Genomic DNA, 16,593 nt, shown 5'->3' with positions numbered 1-16,593 from the left:
CTTGCCTAAGGGTAGAGCCACTCCAGAACAAGTTCTCCTGTGAAGGAGAGCAGGCTCCTGTCTACTCCAGTGACCTTCTATACCAGACCTAGCCTCCAAGTTGCCAGAGCAAAGAAAGAGTGTCAAGTGAGATCTCTGTAGAACTTCAGCCTAGAAGGATATATATATCCTAGAGGATATCCTCTGTCTCCCATCAGTAAACACACATCCTCCTCAATACATGAGGCTGTAGAACTCACCAGTATCTGAAAACATAGAAGTATCTTTTTCTACACTTCTTTCTAAAGGACAATCATCTCATCATCAATACATCCTTAAAGCAAATATATGATTTTCCTTTCAGGGTCATTCTTTACCTACCAACCTAAAATATGTATTTTTGAATCCTACTCAGGAGAAGTACATGGCTCTATAGCCATACCACAGGATCACCTAAGACAGTCAACTATCACAGTATTTAAGGCCAAGAATGAGGACTGCCTCTCTCTTGCACGGCAGCTGCTTATTAATTATCAGATCCGATATGGACTACAATCCTGCCCTTTCCATAAAACATTTCCAATGCCGCCAGTTCAACTCTTGCATTTAACGGATATAACCCTAATTAGCATTTCCTTTATAATGCCTAATAATAGACTTATTTGTGTCTGCTTCTCTCTATTAGATTTAAAAGAAACCTCCAGACAAGAATTACAATTTATGTATCTGCAGATCTCCTTTGATACCTGCGCTGAATGAGTCAATGTCTACAGCACCGGGAATCATCAGTTCTTCTTGTAATCAGGAAATAGCCTCATCGTGGGGACTTAGAGAAACATGAAGACTATGATTCCATAGAAATCTAAAAGAGGGGAAGAGAAAAGTGTTTTAAAAGACCATTCTTGAAGACACAAGTGTGCATGGCTGAGAACAAATAACAAGCTCTTTCCATTTACAGAAAGAAGGCAGCACGAGCCCAAACGAAATAGCATGTACCAAATGTCAGAACTCACACATGAACATGAAGGAGTTTTCTGAGCCGGAATTAGTCAGTTAAATACTAGTAGGTGGCTTTGTGGGATGCCTCAACATCCTTTAGTATATATCGCTTAAAAATATCCTCCGTCCCACAATTAACAGCACTAATTTCTGTAATTTAATAACCAGATTTCCTGTGCTTTGTGATATGTCTTCAGATTTCATTCCTCCAGATCTCAGAGTGAACTTGCAGTTTAAGTACAGCTCTGTATTGATCAAAAGTGACCAGAAAGGCCACAGAGTAAGTACGTAGCAGTGCTACTGTCAAAGAGAAAAACAGAGAGAGGGGGGCAGAGGGAAGTAGTCAATTGCCAGTATGTGAAAACCCAAACTGGAAAGCACATTGGCCTACTGGGGGAGGGGATTCTTGAACTAGAATTAGGCAGCAAGGTAATAACTGCTATGAGGAACTGTGAGCCCATATCCAGCCTTAAATGTCCTGACCCCAAAGGGCAGGATGAGTGGGGAGAGACAGGAGTAGAGAGGGCCTCTATAGTCTCTCAAAACCCGTTCTAGTCACTGTATCACAGGAAACACAGCAATGTTTTCTTTGCAGGTCTTTTTCTCTTTGTCAAACATGTGACTCTGGCATGTGAAAACAATTGGCCATAGCCGTATTCTAGCAAATCTTAGTTTGAGAGAAAGTAGGTCTCCATTTAGCCTGCATGCTGAAGTGTGCTCTGGGAAATTCCAAGTTCTGCAAAAGAACTAGGTTTTTCTATGCCATTGGCTTTTCTTTTCTTTTCTTTCTTTTTTTTTTTTTCTTTTTCTCGGAGCTGGGAACCGAACCCAGGGCCTCGCGCTTGCTAGGCAAGCGCTCTACCACTGAGCTAAATCCCCAACCCTCATTGGCTTTTCATCGCTATGTACTATGAGAAATCTGGTGGATGGATATAGCAGAAAGCTTCAGGAGACCTGAGCTAGCTGAGAAGGGTAAAGGCCCCTCACACCTCAACCCGTTGGTCTCAGGATGGCATGCCCTGAAGGCTGACTCCTCCCCATGCTGGTCAGGTTAAGTTTGCTAACATCCACCAAAGACCCAGAGCCTTGGAGTTGAAATCGTTAAATGGAAATGGTGAGAACAAAATTTCTTTTAAAGATACCTCATTTTGCAGATGAGGAAACAGGGCCCCAGAAGAAAGAAACTTAGAATCAGGCAACTACCTAGTGCTGCGTGTCAGCTTAAACGCGTTGGTAATTTGTTTTATTATGCTCTCTTACAGTGACTGCAGTTTGGCTCTTCCTCTCCTGAGAAGCTGCTCTCCAGAGTGCCACAGCAGTGAGGCGAAGTGGATGGGACACCCTGCAACCTGGGCACAACAGGTTATCCGGACTTTTAAATCCCTAGTAGAACAGTAGAGCCAGTGTAACAATGTGACAATCGAAAGGCTTAAATCCTTGGGTTTGTTGTTGTTGTTTGTTTGTTGTTTCCTTGCCTTTGCTTAGCTTCTCATAAACATATCACCCAGCATGCATAAAACACAAACCATTCTGTTTAAGTGCACGATGGAGTACATAGGTCTTCAGAGGCTTTTATTTTCCGATTTGAAGCTTACGCTCTGTGTTTCATCCGTGATTTGAGCTACTCCACACCTTTCCTTAACTGCCGGTAAACGTAGGAAACAGAGACGAGAGAGCACAATCTCACCTCATTTCAGAAAGGATTCACTGGAGCACAGCGTTTCATATGGAGCGTTCCCATCTGCAGAAGATGGCGGGACATAGAAGCTAGACCGCACTTTCCACTTCTGGGTTAGTGTTTTGGATTTCTCAAACCAATGAACCTCCACGGGTGTGGAGGAGGCCAGACTGGAGAGTTGCCCTCCGCATGTGGGCATGAGAGAACATACTGCGGCCTGTGGGATCTTAAGAGCAATAGGAACGTGATGGAAACAGGCTGTGTTCTATTATCACCACTGCACAGGCAACTGTAGTCAATGCTGGTGATAAAATACACCTTCTGGTGGAGTCTTCTTGCCCTGACCTCTCCCACTCATGCGTACACCACTAGACCTCAGATAGATGGAGATGCTTTTTCTTTACTATTTTAGGTTAAAGTTCCACCTATTAATATTATATGCATGGAAAAAAAATCATATAATATAAACTATTCCAAATTGTTTTCCCTGTTACAATGTATTTATAGAGAGAGAAATTTCATTATTCCTTGCTTCCCATATCTTATGGGTATTCCTTAAAGCCTTTAGAGATATTTACTTGAGCAATCAACAGATACCGAAATAAAGACAGACTTAAATATATTAAACAGCAAACATTGCTAAATTCCTTTACTAGTAGGAACAGGATTGCCAGATATTCAGAAGTTCCCTAAACAGGACAACTGTCATGTCTCTTGAGATTTTATATCTACACACAGACTACAATCGAAATAGAATATGAGGGGCTGGAGAGATGGCTCAGCGGTTAAGAGCACTGATTGCTCTTCCAGAGGTCCTGAGTTCAATTCCCAGCACCCACATGGTGGCTCACAACCATCTGTAATGGGATCTGATGCCCTCTGCTGGTGTGTCTGAAGACAGCTGCAGTGTACTTAAACATAATAAATAAATAATTAAAAAAAAGAAATAGAATATGATAATATATTGGATTAACTTCTCAACTTTAAAGCTGAACTAATGAAGAAGGATTGTTTATACTCAACAGGTAGGATTAAACCAAAAGGGAACTAAACTAGCTCTGGTGGGGCAGGGCTCTCTTTCCATCTACTCAAGAAACTGAGGCAGGAGCCTCACAAACTCAAAAGCTACTAAAATTTATTAACAATGTTCCATTTCCTTGGTCTGAGAAGTCATCCTTAATTACAATTATATATTAAGTTATGATTTTAAAATGGCAGTGTTTTAAAAAGAAGAAGAAGAAAATAAAATTCCCTTCAAAGGTCATTGCAAAGGTAATAAATGTAAAGAAAACATACAATATGTTTGCTACTGGTATTAAATCAAGAGTAGTGGCTAACATCAGCCAACTCTGGGATCTATTTCAGATACAAAGCTGGACTCCATCGATGCCCCTCATCAGCTCTAGGGTCCCTACTACATGAATGAAATTGCAGACAATGAAGAACCTGGACATATAACATTTTACAGGTAAGTATCTATTTGTTATCCACAAGAAGGGATTAAAAACAATGAGTGATAATGAAGTCACACACGCATATTAATGTACTGCAACAAAAGTTATTTTAAAAATAAGAACTGTATTTTCCATTAAATGTTTTCAAGTCATGATTGATGATGGGTAACTGGAAACCCTAGACAATAAAAACTCAGACGGGGGAGCCTTTGCATGTGACCGTGAACGAGGAAGGAGGTTTCCTATTATGAGGAGACATGGACTATAAACCCTTCTCCCACTCAGTCTGCAGCTACAGTACTTCTGCTTAGTTGACATCTGAGCGACACTTATTTGGCACAGGTATCATTTTTTTCTTCATCCATAGCTCATATTTATTCCATGATTGACTTATTTGGTGTAGAAGTCATTCTAGGGACTTGATCACCTGATGACACTTCCTGTTCCCCTCATTTTTCTCAAGGGGTTTGGAGAAGTCATTCAGATCACATCCTGAGTCATGAAAAGCTAGAACAAAACATAATTTGAACCAATCTGTGGAGAGAGGTGGAAAGAAAATGTCAGGAGAAATCAGGCAGGCATTGACCTTTCTTTCCAGGCCACCCTCTTCTCTGAACTGTCACATTAAGACTTCAGTCACTGATGAATCCAGAGTAATTCTGCTACCCAATACTTTTCTACCTATATTGAATGGAGGCCAAGAAATGTTACCTTCATTCATCCAATTATATGTTGTGTTCCTAGCCCAAGGCCGCAGTTCCATTCCTTCATTTCAGCTGTTTGCTGATTCTCTTGTCTATTGATCTCCATGCCCCTCTGATAACTGCACTCCAAACCCAGCCTTATCTCCTGGCTCTGTAAGCAGATGGGGTTTATCACTTGAATTGGTCAACAACAGCCCTGTGGGCAGAGCCTAAAACTCTACCTAAGCCTATCCAGCAGAAACAGGAGGGTTATCTGAAGAGCACACAAGGTCTCTATCCATCCAAAGATTCACCCAGTCTTCCCTTCGCCCAGAAAACCAAAGTTGCAGGCCAGTTAGCTAGTTCAAAGCCCTCTCCTCAAGAACGTGTTTAATCTAGGAAGCCATGAAGCAGCCAGCTATCTGTAGCGGCAGGAATCTAGGAACATCTGGGTTGCATCCCAAGCTGCCAATCTTTCTAACTTATTAATAACAGAAAGGGCTGACCAAAAAACTGCATAAAAGGTTATCAGCTGCTCTTCTCTCCTCCCGAGCATCTTTGCAATGGCCCTGATTGATGCCAGATTGCCTGGCAAGGAACACAATGACTATTTTTAGTTTGCCTTCTATCTGAAGGACTTTTATTTCTGCTTGTGAACCTTTATAAATATTTAAAAGAGAAAAAAAGGCATGAATGGAAGAACATGTGGCCTCGTGGATACTTATCAAAGATGTCTGCAGAAATTATCAGTGTGTGTGTGTGTGCGTGTGTGTGTGTGTGTGTGTGTGTGTGTGTGTGTGTGTGTGTAGCTGGGGTGTTATCTAGAGTTACAGGGATGCATGTGCATGAATAGAGAAAACATGCAAAGCCTTGGAAAGAACTTCAAAGCCTAAGAGAAACCAAGGCTAATAAGGTACAAACTCAAACTCTATCCAAGTTCCTCACCACATTCAGCTTTTTTTTTCCCTCCACACATAGACCAGACATGCTTACCTTCTCCCTCCTGAAAAGTGGAAATATTAAGTGGAGAAGTCTTAGGTCTTCAAATGATTGATAACTCCCTTTAATCAGAATCAAGAAGGCATTGCCTCCTCTTAGAATGCCATGCATACAGCGAAGGAAGGACTAACGCCCAAAGCTACATGTGCTCTTGGGTAGACTCATTCTGAAATTCTTATGATCTTCACCCAAAGTTCTTCCTTTATTTCAGAAGAATCTGGCATGTCTTCTCTTTTGTTTTCTCATAAAGCACATTAAAAAGTCAATTCAGCAAGTGTTTCCTGAGTGTCTGCTACGCTAAATACCAATCCTGGCCCATGGGGAAGAAAGGAGATCTAGAGAGAAACAGATTCTGTGGTACACACATGGAAAATATTCTCTCTCTCTCTCTCTCTCTCTCTCTCTCTCTCTCTCTCTCTCTCTCTCTGTCTCTTGCCACTACTTCAAAAGGCTGAAGTTCCTTCCAGAGAGGAGCCTTAATGGATTTGGGTTTTAATTGAGATTTCATCCAATTTACCTGTATCCACAAAACTGCTAATTATGTGCATCTCACACAGCCAGAAAGGAAGGGGCCATCCGCAAATCTCTGTAATAATTCCCTAAATGCTATTTCTTGAGCAACCGCTAAGCTAGGTCTTGAGAATAATTCAAAAGAACCCCAGCACCCCAGCCAGGGTGCCAGCTGTTGCAGAATTTACAGTCCAGCTAGGAACTACAGGCAAAGAAAAAAATATTTGTCAACCTAATAGGCATGCCAGGGTGTGAGAGCCTGGAAGTACGAAAGAGAAATTGGAGCAAGCCAACGACTGTGTTCCCTTTCACTGATCTCAGCGTGCCTCTGCGGGAGGCTACAAATAAGACTTCTATAGGTGCCTCAAGTAGATGACAGCATCCTTAAAACATTCTCCTACCCACCATCCCCTACTACGTTCCTGTCAATCATCCTGGAGGATGTGTAGACCCAGCTTCAAATCTCAGATCCCTTTCTTCATTGCCCCAAGTCTGTAGCACGTTCCTCTAGGACACCCATTGGACAGGCATGTTCAGCTGAGGGTGCTGGTGGAACCTCATGTCCCCTGATGAATCTCACTTTCTGTCTAGACCCCCAGCCTCTCCCTCTCGGTTCTTGGCCCTTGCAAAGAAAGTCACATGAGTGATGAGTTGTGGATGTCAGCTAGACCCCAGGGGTACAAGTGGAATATGGTTTCAATGCTTCAAAGGAATCCATGTACATTGCCCTGGCTTTTGAATAAACTTCTGCTCATGTGGGCAGAATGCTACTCATTCTCTGTGAGCACTGAAGGAACACTGAAAGAGGCCTAAGTATTTGATTGTTTCCAACTCTCCCCTGAAATATATTAAACATCCTGTACCCCAGGGTATCTGTCCTGCCTTTTCTTTTTCCTCCCCCACACATAAAGCTTTCAATAAAGCTTTGAGGTTCTTCAAATTATCCTACTTCCTTATCACCCCAAATTCCAATATTTCTAACCAAATTTTCTCTTATAACACATCTTTGGGGGTTCTTCTCTAATAACCACATACCATAACAACAGATTATTGCCTAGCAAGTTTCCTCCTAGAGTGCCTGAACTTTGAGTAGCACGAATTCATTCTTTAAACAGATATTGCTGAGCACCTACCTTACTGCTGGGTCCTGAGATGGGATCTTCTCAGACCTATCCCCCAACTCATGGGAACAGTTTGATAGAAGCCATGTCTTTTGTGTTAGAAGACTGAGAACTTACCTAGTCTACCAGGTATATTTTGATACCATGCTATGAAATCATCATCATCACCACCACCACTGCCACCACCACCACCACCACCACCACCACCACCACCACCACCACTGTCATCATCATCATCATCACCACCACTGTCGTCATAGTCATCGTCGTCATAGTCATCGTCGTCGTCGTCATCATCATCATCATCAGTCATCATCATCAGTCACCATCGTCATCATCAGTCACCATCATCATCATCACCACCACCATTTTCAGTTTATTTTTTGCTTTTTGATATGAGGTCATGCACTGTAAGCTGGTCTTGAGCTCTGGATCTCCCTGCTTCTACTTTGCAAGTGTTAAAGTCATGGGCATGTGTCGCCATATTTGGCTTTGAATTACTTTAGAAACGCCTGATGGACCTAAGCTGACAGGGAGAAGACCTGAATGTAGAGAATTGGATTCTGTGAAAAGGATAGAGGTAACTTTAATTAAATGGGTCCCTTGCAGTGTTATAATTCCTTTCTAGAGTGGAAAGCTTTAGTCCTAAGGTTGAGAACAAACTCTGATGTCTAAGTTTCCCTTAGGGAGCCCAGATAAGGATGTAATCTATTCTGTGGGCCTTGCCCTCTCTCCCCCTTTGGCCCGTGATTCTTAGCATTGCAGAAATATTACTCCCTGAAATAGACTGACCTTTAAAAAAGTAACCAAAATCACACATTCCAGCTGAGGACAATGAACTCGATGTTTTTAAAAAAGTGTAAGTTTCTGTGCCAACATAATGAACTTGTTGGCTACTCCCCTGTTCTCTCAGTTTTCAGATAAACAAAAACATGACTTTCAAACATTGCTTGAATTAAAAACACTTTGTGGGGCTTTTTCTTTTCCTTTCTACCTTAGTCAAATATTAGTGAAGGTTTATGAAGTATACAGATAAGGATCACCCAAATTTCATTTTTTTTTACCTTAGAATCATGACAATGTCACCAAAGATGGTAAGTACCCTTGGTAAAACGTAACGTCTATGGGGATAAATGCAGAAATAAAAAACACAAAGTCCTTTGCTGTGAGTTAGAGTCACCAATTTCTTACAAATACCAACAGTGCCTCACTATTTACTGAATACGGTGGTTATTTTATATTAGCAGCTCAGGAAAATGGGGTGGGTATTAGTTATTATCGTTCCACTGTCTATACCACATAAATACATAATAAGAATCAGAAAAATAATAGAGTCTGAGTTACCAAAGGACAAAGATTCAGGAGAGCTACATGATCTCGCAGACACTCTCCTGGCCACCATCAGAACTTGTTTTAGTAAGCAGGCAAGCCAAGATTTAAACCATACCAGCCCTTAAAACAAAATTCAGCCAGTACACTCCAGTCATGGGTCAATATTCTAAAATCTTGGCAGGGCTAACATTATTTACTCTGCATGGGAGTCTATGATGTAAGCTCCGTCAGAGGTAAACAACCAAAGAGCATGATACACAAACATGAGAAAATTGCCTGGAATCTTAGGATAACTGAACAAAGTCCCGAGTAATTTGACACCAGAGTTTATGTTCCTACATACCGGAAGACATTTTCTCCACCCTGTTAGCTTCCGTCTCTCATCTCAACAGTCTCCTGTGGAAGACAGGTACGTGTCTACTTCACTGACTTCTTTAGAAAGTTAGAAGCAACAGCTATCTAGTTCCTAGTAAAATGTATGGTGCACAGATATGCTCCAAAATTGCTAATGTTACCAGCATGTGTGACCCCCAGGATGTGCCAGTGCAGGATCTCTTATGGACACACACGAAGGGGACAATGTGTTAGCTTCATAAAATTAGCTATCCCCTAATATAACATGCAAAGATTTCCCTGTCTCCCTGCATACATGTGAGTGTGCAGTTGTCATCTGGAACTCTTAAAAATGTTCATGTTCTTCCAATGCATCACTATTAGATCATCTTGAAAAATAATTACATGCTTTCGGAATTACTGCCAATCATAATTGCCAAAATAATCCGATTGAGAAGCAAATAGGAGGTTAGTAAAACAGGAGTCTAGGTATGTCTGTGAGGATGTTTTCAGAGACTGGATCATGAGTACTCTGGTTGAATGGATGCTTTAATCCACATATAGACTTTGGATCTAAATAGCCTGTTTCCTAATTAAGTTCACACTGGCCAACAGCGGGATCGCATAAGCCACTTTGTGCCTGGCTACATTGGACAGTCTTTTGGGATACTTTGAATCCTGGTGTCACTTGCCTTGTCTGAGTCCAGAGCTGATGCCAGGACAGTTCGCAGGAGATGGGAGGTGGGTCATAGAGGATGCTGCCGCCTCACAGAACAAGGACACAGCAAGATGGGGCTACACCTGGTACTCGAAGCGTCACACCATCGGAAGACAGCATAGGCATCTGATGTCAATTTGCACGAGGTTTGCAAGAAGTGCGGACTAGCCCAGTGCTGTTTTAAGTGAGGAGGTGGGGGTTAGGACTCAAACGGTCTTGGTGAGGAGATCTCCTAGTCGCCCAGCTGAACAGTAAACAATGATATATAAACAGCGTGAAGCTGCGTGAAGCTGTGTTCGCGGCCACCTCTGCACCTGCGTTCTCACCTTGCCTCGTCTATTTCTGCTTCTCTGCCACCTCTTCTGTCACTCCTTCAGAAAAGCAGCTGAGTTTAATACATTTGGTGAAAATAATGAGATGTCCTGACCAAAGGAAGCTAAGACATCTCCTTGAATGAAGGCTCAGTGGCCCTCAGAAGGTTGTAAGGAAGCTTTTATTCTTTTTCTTTCTCTGTCTTTTATTTCTTTCTGACTGTCTTTTATTTTTACTTTTTTTACTAGCTAATTATTTTATTTATTTACACCCCAAATGTTGCCCTTCCAGCCCCCAGCAGAGTTCTTATCCTCATGCCTCCTCCCCTTCTCCTCTGAGAGGATAGAGCCCTCTGGCATTCCCTGACCCTGAGTTCATACGCTTAGGCTCATCCTCTCCCACTGAGGCCAGACAAGGTAGTTCTCTGCTACACGTGTGCCGGGGTGCTTCAGACCAGCCCATGCATGCCTTTGGTTGGTGGCTCAGTTTCTGGGAGCTCCAAGGTGTCCCAGTTAGTGGGCACTGTTGGTCTTCTTATGGGGTTGCCATCCCCTTCAGCTCCTTCAATCCTTCCCCTAACTCTTCCATAGGGGTCCCTGACCTCTATCCAATGCTTGGCTATGATATTTGTATCTCTTTCAGTCAGCTGCTGATAAAGCCTCTCAGAGGACAGCCATGCTAGGCTCCTCTCTGCAAGAACAACATAGCATCAGCAATTGTTCCAGGGATTGGTGCTCAGCCATGGGATGGATCTTGCAAGGAAGCTCTAGAGAAATGTGCCCCTAAACTGTACTGCCATTGCACAGTTCACTCGAGCCTTTCCACTCCCATACTTAAATGGAAAATTCTGAGTGAATACATTTACGTAACTCTGTCTGCCGTGATCTCCTGGGTTATTGAAATCATCTGTAAACTCTCCAGGGAAGGACCCAGTGTTATGATTGTATTCTTAGATGGCATATAGGTTTTAATGTTTTGGGCCTCTGCTCTTACTACCTTTCTTTCTTAAGAATTTTTTTATTCATTTTATGCATGTGAGCACACTGTAGCTGTCTTCAGACACACCAAAAGAGGGCATCAGATCCCATTACAGATGGTTGTGAGCCACCATGTGGTTGCTGGGAATTGAACTCAGGACCTCTGGAAGAGCAGTCAGTGCTCTTAACCACTGAGCCATCTCTCCAGTCCCATATCTTATTATCTAATCAAGAATCTCATATATGTTCTTTACATATGATTTTCCAATTTGTTTTTTTTAATCTTATCGCAATAGATCTATCAACCTCAGTGGTAGAATTCAGAAAGACATTTGCATTCAAGTGTGTCAGGTTCACTGGCCATCTCTACCCCCAAACCATCACTTTCTCTTTCTTTCCACTCCACCAGTCCTCTTCTTCAAGATATTCCACCCTACTTTAATGTCATAGGTACACAAGTAATTTCATTTTTACATTACATATAACATATAATATAGGCTCTACATATAAAAGAAAACCTCTGATATTTGTCTTTCTGAGCCTGGCTACTTGTTTAATATGATCTCCAGTTCTAGCCATCTTCCTGTAGATAGCACAATTCCATTCTTCTTTATGGCTGCATGAAACTCTATTATGCATAATATATATGCACACATATATATGTATATGTTCTGATACACACACACACACACACACACACACACAATACACAAATGTATTGAAAGGAGCAATCAGAGCTCCTTTCAAAAACTCCTTGCCTGTGCCTCTATCTCAAAATATATTTTATATATACATTTGTGTATTGGTAGACACCTAGGCTAATTCCATAACTGAGTACTGTGAGAAATGCTACTAGAAATATTGTATGTAGGCATCTCTATAGTATACTGACTTAGATTCCTTTAGCTACAGACCTAGGTATGGTATATATGCATCTCACCGTAGTGTATATTTTTTTTGTTTTTGTTTGTTTGTTTGTTTTTGTCTGGTTTTTTTTGTTTGTTTGTTTTGTTTTGTTTTTTGAGGAACTTTTGTGGTCGTTTCCGTAGAGCTGTAGGAGAGCACATCCCCACCACAGTGAACAGGGTTCCTCTCTGCTGATAGCTTTGCCAGCATTTGCTCTCACCGCGTTTTCCTGGTTGGCAGACCTTATGACTGTGATTTGATGGACTGCTAATGCAGTTTGAGCTCACATTTCCTTGATGGCTAAGGACGGTGAATATTTTTTTTATTTTTATTGGCCATCTGTACTTCATATTGTGGGGAATTGCTGTTCGTCTCATTAGCTCATTTACTGTTTGGATGGTTGGTGGGGGTGTTGTTTGTTTAATTCTTTGTATATTCTAGATGTTACTCTTGTAGAAGATCTGTACCTAACAAATACATTTCTCACCCCCCATCCCAGGCAGTCTTCACCTGGCTGACTATTTCCTTTCCTCTGTAGAAGCTTTCATTCACTTTCTGAAATTTTATTTGTCAGCCTTCTCATTGTTTCCTGAGCAATCAGAGCTCCTTTCAAAAAGTCCTTGCCTGTGCCTCTATCTCAAAATGTTTCCCTGTGGTTTTTTTCCCAATGCTTTCAGTTTCATGTCTAACATTAAAGTATTTTGCCCATTTTTAATAGTCTTTGTTGGAAAGAGAGCTGGGGGGCCAAGTTTGAGTCTCTGACATGTGGGGCTGGAAAGATGGCTCAGCCTTTAAAGGCTAGGCTCACAACCAAATACGTAAGAGTCTCTGACATGTGACTCTCCATTTTCCCCAGCATCACTGACTGAGGTTTTCACTCCTCTGTTATATATTTTAGGCCCCTTTGCCACCTGTAGCTGTAAGGGTTCCTTTTTGGGGTCTGTTTTTCTAGGTCACTCATCCATAGGCCAGTACCCTGCTATTTTGGTAGTATTCAGTATATTTGTAAGTATAATTTAGACTTCAGCCTTGTGATACTGCCACCATTTTTACCTGTCTCCCCAGGATTTCATTGTCTAATTAGAGTCTTTTGTGCTCCTATGTGAATTTTTGGACGTTTTGTGTGAAACATTTCAATGAAGTGGGGTGTTTGCATGGTAGTTTGGTATCGGTCAGGTAGCTGAAAATTTCACAAATTTAATTCAGTCTCTTCATGAATAAGGAGAGTTTTTCTATCTTCTAGTGTTTTCCTCGGTTTTTTTTTCCTTGTGTATTTTCAGTTGTTCACGGTAGATTTCTTTTAATTCTTAGGTTAGGTTTATTCGTGTGTATTTCCTTCCTGGTGGAAGTGAGATTGTTCTCAGTTGACTTGTTATTAGTATGTAGAAAAGCTGCTGGTTCTATATCAGCTGTGTATCTTGCTGTTTTACTGAGAGGATCCATCAGGTCTGGGGATTTCTGCTTCTTGTGGATCTCTCGGCTACAAGGTCATATCACCTGTAAATCTTTTACTGATGAGTCTTACACCTCTAGCTAAGGCGTCAAGCGCCATATTCAATACGTAGAATGTTTTCAGAAGAAATGCTCTGAGTTCTCTCCATTCGCTGTGGTAGCTATAACTTTGCCATGTGTAGCCCTCAGTAAACTGTGGCATGTTCTTTCTACCCTTAGTTTCATCAGAGGTTTTATGACAAAGGGATTTTGGTCTTTACCAAAGGCCATTTCTGCATCTATTGAGATAATTATACTATGTTACATTTATTGATTTCTATGTGTTGGATAACAATCCAAACTTTAATAGTGGTGTTGAGTATTAGGGAATTGCCAGGGGAGTCAGCTAGAAAACAAGTTTGATTTTAGTATAAAACTTCACAGAAGGCTGAGGAGAGATGTTAAGTAAAAATTCCAAGCATTTCAAAGGAACGCCTACCTACTCTCTCACAGTTGTGCTGTGACCTGGCACTCAAGATGCCTAGAAAGAGTCATGGTACCTATGTCTCTAAGGGGTTAGTCCTACTGATTATCATTCCCAAAGTCTCTGCATCAAGGCTATCTTGTGACCTATTTCTCTAAAATCTCTACAGTGACAAGTTTTCTTCTCTTGAAATCCTAACTCCAAGGATCTTGCCATATCTTTCATTGTATTCTTCTGTGTTATTTATATCAGTACTGTTTTGGTCATGTTACCTTCTGCTCTTGGTCATCACAGGTGACTAAAGATATCTTCTGTCTCATTGAACCTGCCACTTGATACTTCTAATCCCTAACCCTTAGCCTGGATATTGAGAGCAACGATTTATCAAATTGAAGTCCTGCTAACTATACATCCATTACACTGCCGAGTTCAAATGTCACCTCCACCAATTACCAGAATCCTTGCATGAAGACTAAATGAGCATCTTGAAAGACCTATCTCAAGAGAAAACTGAACAAGAAATGAAGGCTTTGGGAGTAAAAAGACTGAGAATATCAAAGTTTAATGCAATGCTAACCTCTTGAATGTCCCTACAAACCAGGCACAACATGGTCTTGTGTGAGACCTCTGTGAACATAGTGAGTCTTTCACAGTGCTAAAATGAAGAAGGCTTAATAAAGAGGTCTAGATATTGGCATAGTTATCAGGATGCATCCCTGGCTATATATATATATATATATATATATATATATATATATATTTGTATTTGTGTGTGTGTATATGTATGGACCATGGTGAGTGGGAAGACAGATTGGGAAAGATCCAATTATTATCATAAAAATTATCCATGGATGAAAACCATCAGAGTAAAATGTGGTAAGACAAGATCCAGGCCCAAGCAAAAGGCATTAAAAATTATTCTCCAAACCCAGGCTTTGAACAAGAGCCTCAAAAATAAGCTTGTCCCCTCTTCACTCAACAGCCTACAAATCTCACAAAAGCTCCCCTCATCACATCCTCACGTAACTTCTATCCCCTGGTAAATCATGAATAAGATGTAGAAGCAGCTACTGTAGAGTGCAGAAAAAACTTATGCACACTGACAAACTCTCCTTTCAAGGCAACACGGTCCAGACAATAAAGATTGCTTCGCTATAACTACCTTCCCTTATCTGCCTCACTTGTTTTCTTCTTCCTCTTTCCTTCACTTTGCACCATGATTTCCCAAATTCCATTTTCATACCCTATAGCTTTATCAAAAAGCAAACTGCTAGGTACACAACCTCATACTATTTTTGGTGACTTGCAAACTCTAGCAAAACTTTTAACATAATGAAGATACATAAATGCTACAATGAGATCGTGCTCTGAATATCATGAAAGAAGTAATCGGTGTAAAGTTAAGAAATGATTTGAAGAAGCTTAGCAGAACGCCCATAATTCCAGAACGTGGGAGGATGAGACAGGGTGATTCCCATGAGTATGAGGCAAGGTTGGGTTGCGCGCTGAGTTACTGGCTAGTTAGAAAGTGAGACCCAGTTTGACCTCATGTTGACTTCTGTGCAGTCGGTATGGGCAGAATAGCTCACAATGCATTTAACATAGTATAAATGCTGGCACCATAGCAGATATATGCACAGTGTGACTTCTGATCACGACTCCAGAATGTGTGGGAACCATGAAGTTCTAAGCACCTTGGACAGTTCCTTTGCATGCCTTTCTACCCCAGGACTCTGCCCTTTGGGATACATCTCTGGAACTCCTGCCACACAGGTCTTAAGTTTCGTGTATCAGAAAATACCTCAGTTGTCACCTAGCAAAACAACTTTCTGGGTAGGTCAAAGTCTGACATCCGGGGTGAGCAACCATCCCAGACCACTTTCTACTTCAGGATAAAAATACTCAGGTCTCCTAGAGCTAGTTACGAAGATTGATGAAACTACTCTTAATAATTATTTTTAAGAGTTTGCTCCTCAGGACATAAAACAAAGTAAGAGACTTTACACACATGCATTTGCCAAGGCTATTTTCCTGTATCTCTCTTTTCACAAACATAAGCAAGAACTGTAAATGGGACACATTCCCAGTGTTCAGGTTGGGTTATAGTTATTTGTCTCTTCTTTTGTTGTTTTTCTCACACCAGGATGACAATTGTTGGTATGCAAAGATGTCAGAGAACCAATGGCTCCAACAGCAACCCCGTGTTCCAGGGGAACAAAGGAGACCACAGTTACAGTCCCCTAAAACATTAGCCTGGCAGACTCTTAGGCTAAGTCAGAGAAAATTCTGCCAACAAGCTTGTGCTTAACTTTAGGTCTTTGTGAAGAAATGGCAAATAACTCAGCTGCGATATCTTTAAAGTTTCTGTCCTTTGAACTAAAATTATTTTCGTTGACAAACATTTTTATAAAGTCAAACTCTTCGGCTAGCAGGTTCTTACTTAAACATTTTAAGGTGGTTCACAAAACACAACAGTTTAACAATTGTAAGTTGTCCCAACTCTATTCCAGTCTGGCAGGAAATATAAATACATTCCACTACAAGCGGATGGACAAGGCCCAGGGTTTGATCCTCAGGACAGAAAACAAAATAAAAATAAATACAGGATGAAAGTTTCTTCAAAAGAATCCTACCACGTGGATGACTCCAAGGAGTCCAGTGTATCTTCCAGACACAA

The 16,593-nt window shown here is 41.2% G+C and overlaps 2 long non-coding RNA genes across 3 annotated transcripts in view; both read left to right on the top strand.

Moving 5' to 3' along the window:
* The first annotated feature begins 1,167 nt into the window (after positions 1–1,167).
* Positions 1,168–8,591, top strand: LOC148004021 (uncharacterized). Its single transcript, XR_015627587.1, has 5 exons — positions 1,168–1,258; positions 2,241–2,340; positions 2,676–2,769; positions 4,022–4,124; positions 7,418–8,591. It is a non-coding gene; the product is annotated as an uncharacterized LOC148004021 (long non-coding RNA).
* A 459-nt stretch (positions 8,592–9,050) lies between these two features.
* The window catches only part of LOC102552355 (uncharacterized), a 63,569-nt gene continuing 56,026 nt past the window's right edge, over positions 9,051–16,593 (top strand). For both annotated transcript variants that reach the window (XR_015627586.1, XR_015627585.1), the window contains exon 1: positions 9,051–9,164. This is a non-coding gene — a long non-coding RNA (uncharacterized LOC102552355). The remainder of the gene's footprint in view (positions 9,165–16,593) is intronic.

The sequence above is a fragment of the Rattus norvegicus genome, chromosome 8 (assembly GCF_021556685.1).
Source record: "Rattus norvegicus strain SHRSP/BbbUtx chromosome 8, alternate assembly SHRSP_T2T, whole genome shotgun sequence".
NCBI lineage: Eukaryota > Metazoa > Chordata > Mammalia > Rodentia > Muridae > Rattus > Rattus norvegicus.
This window is presented reverse-complemented; position numbering and strand designations above follow the sequence as displayed.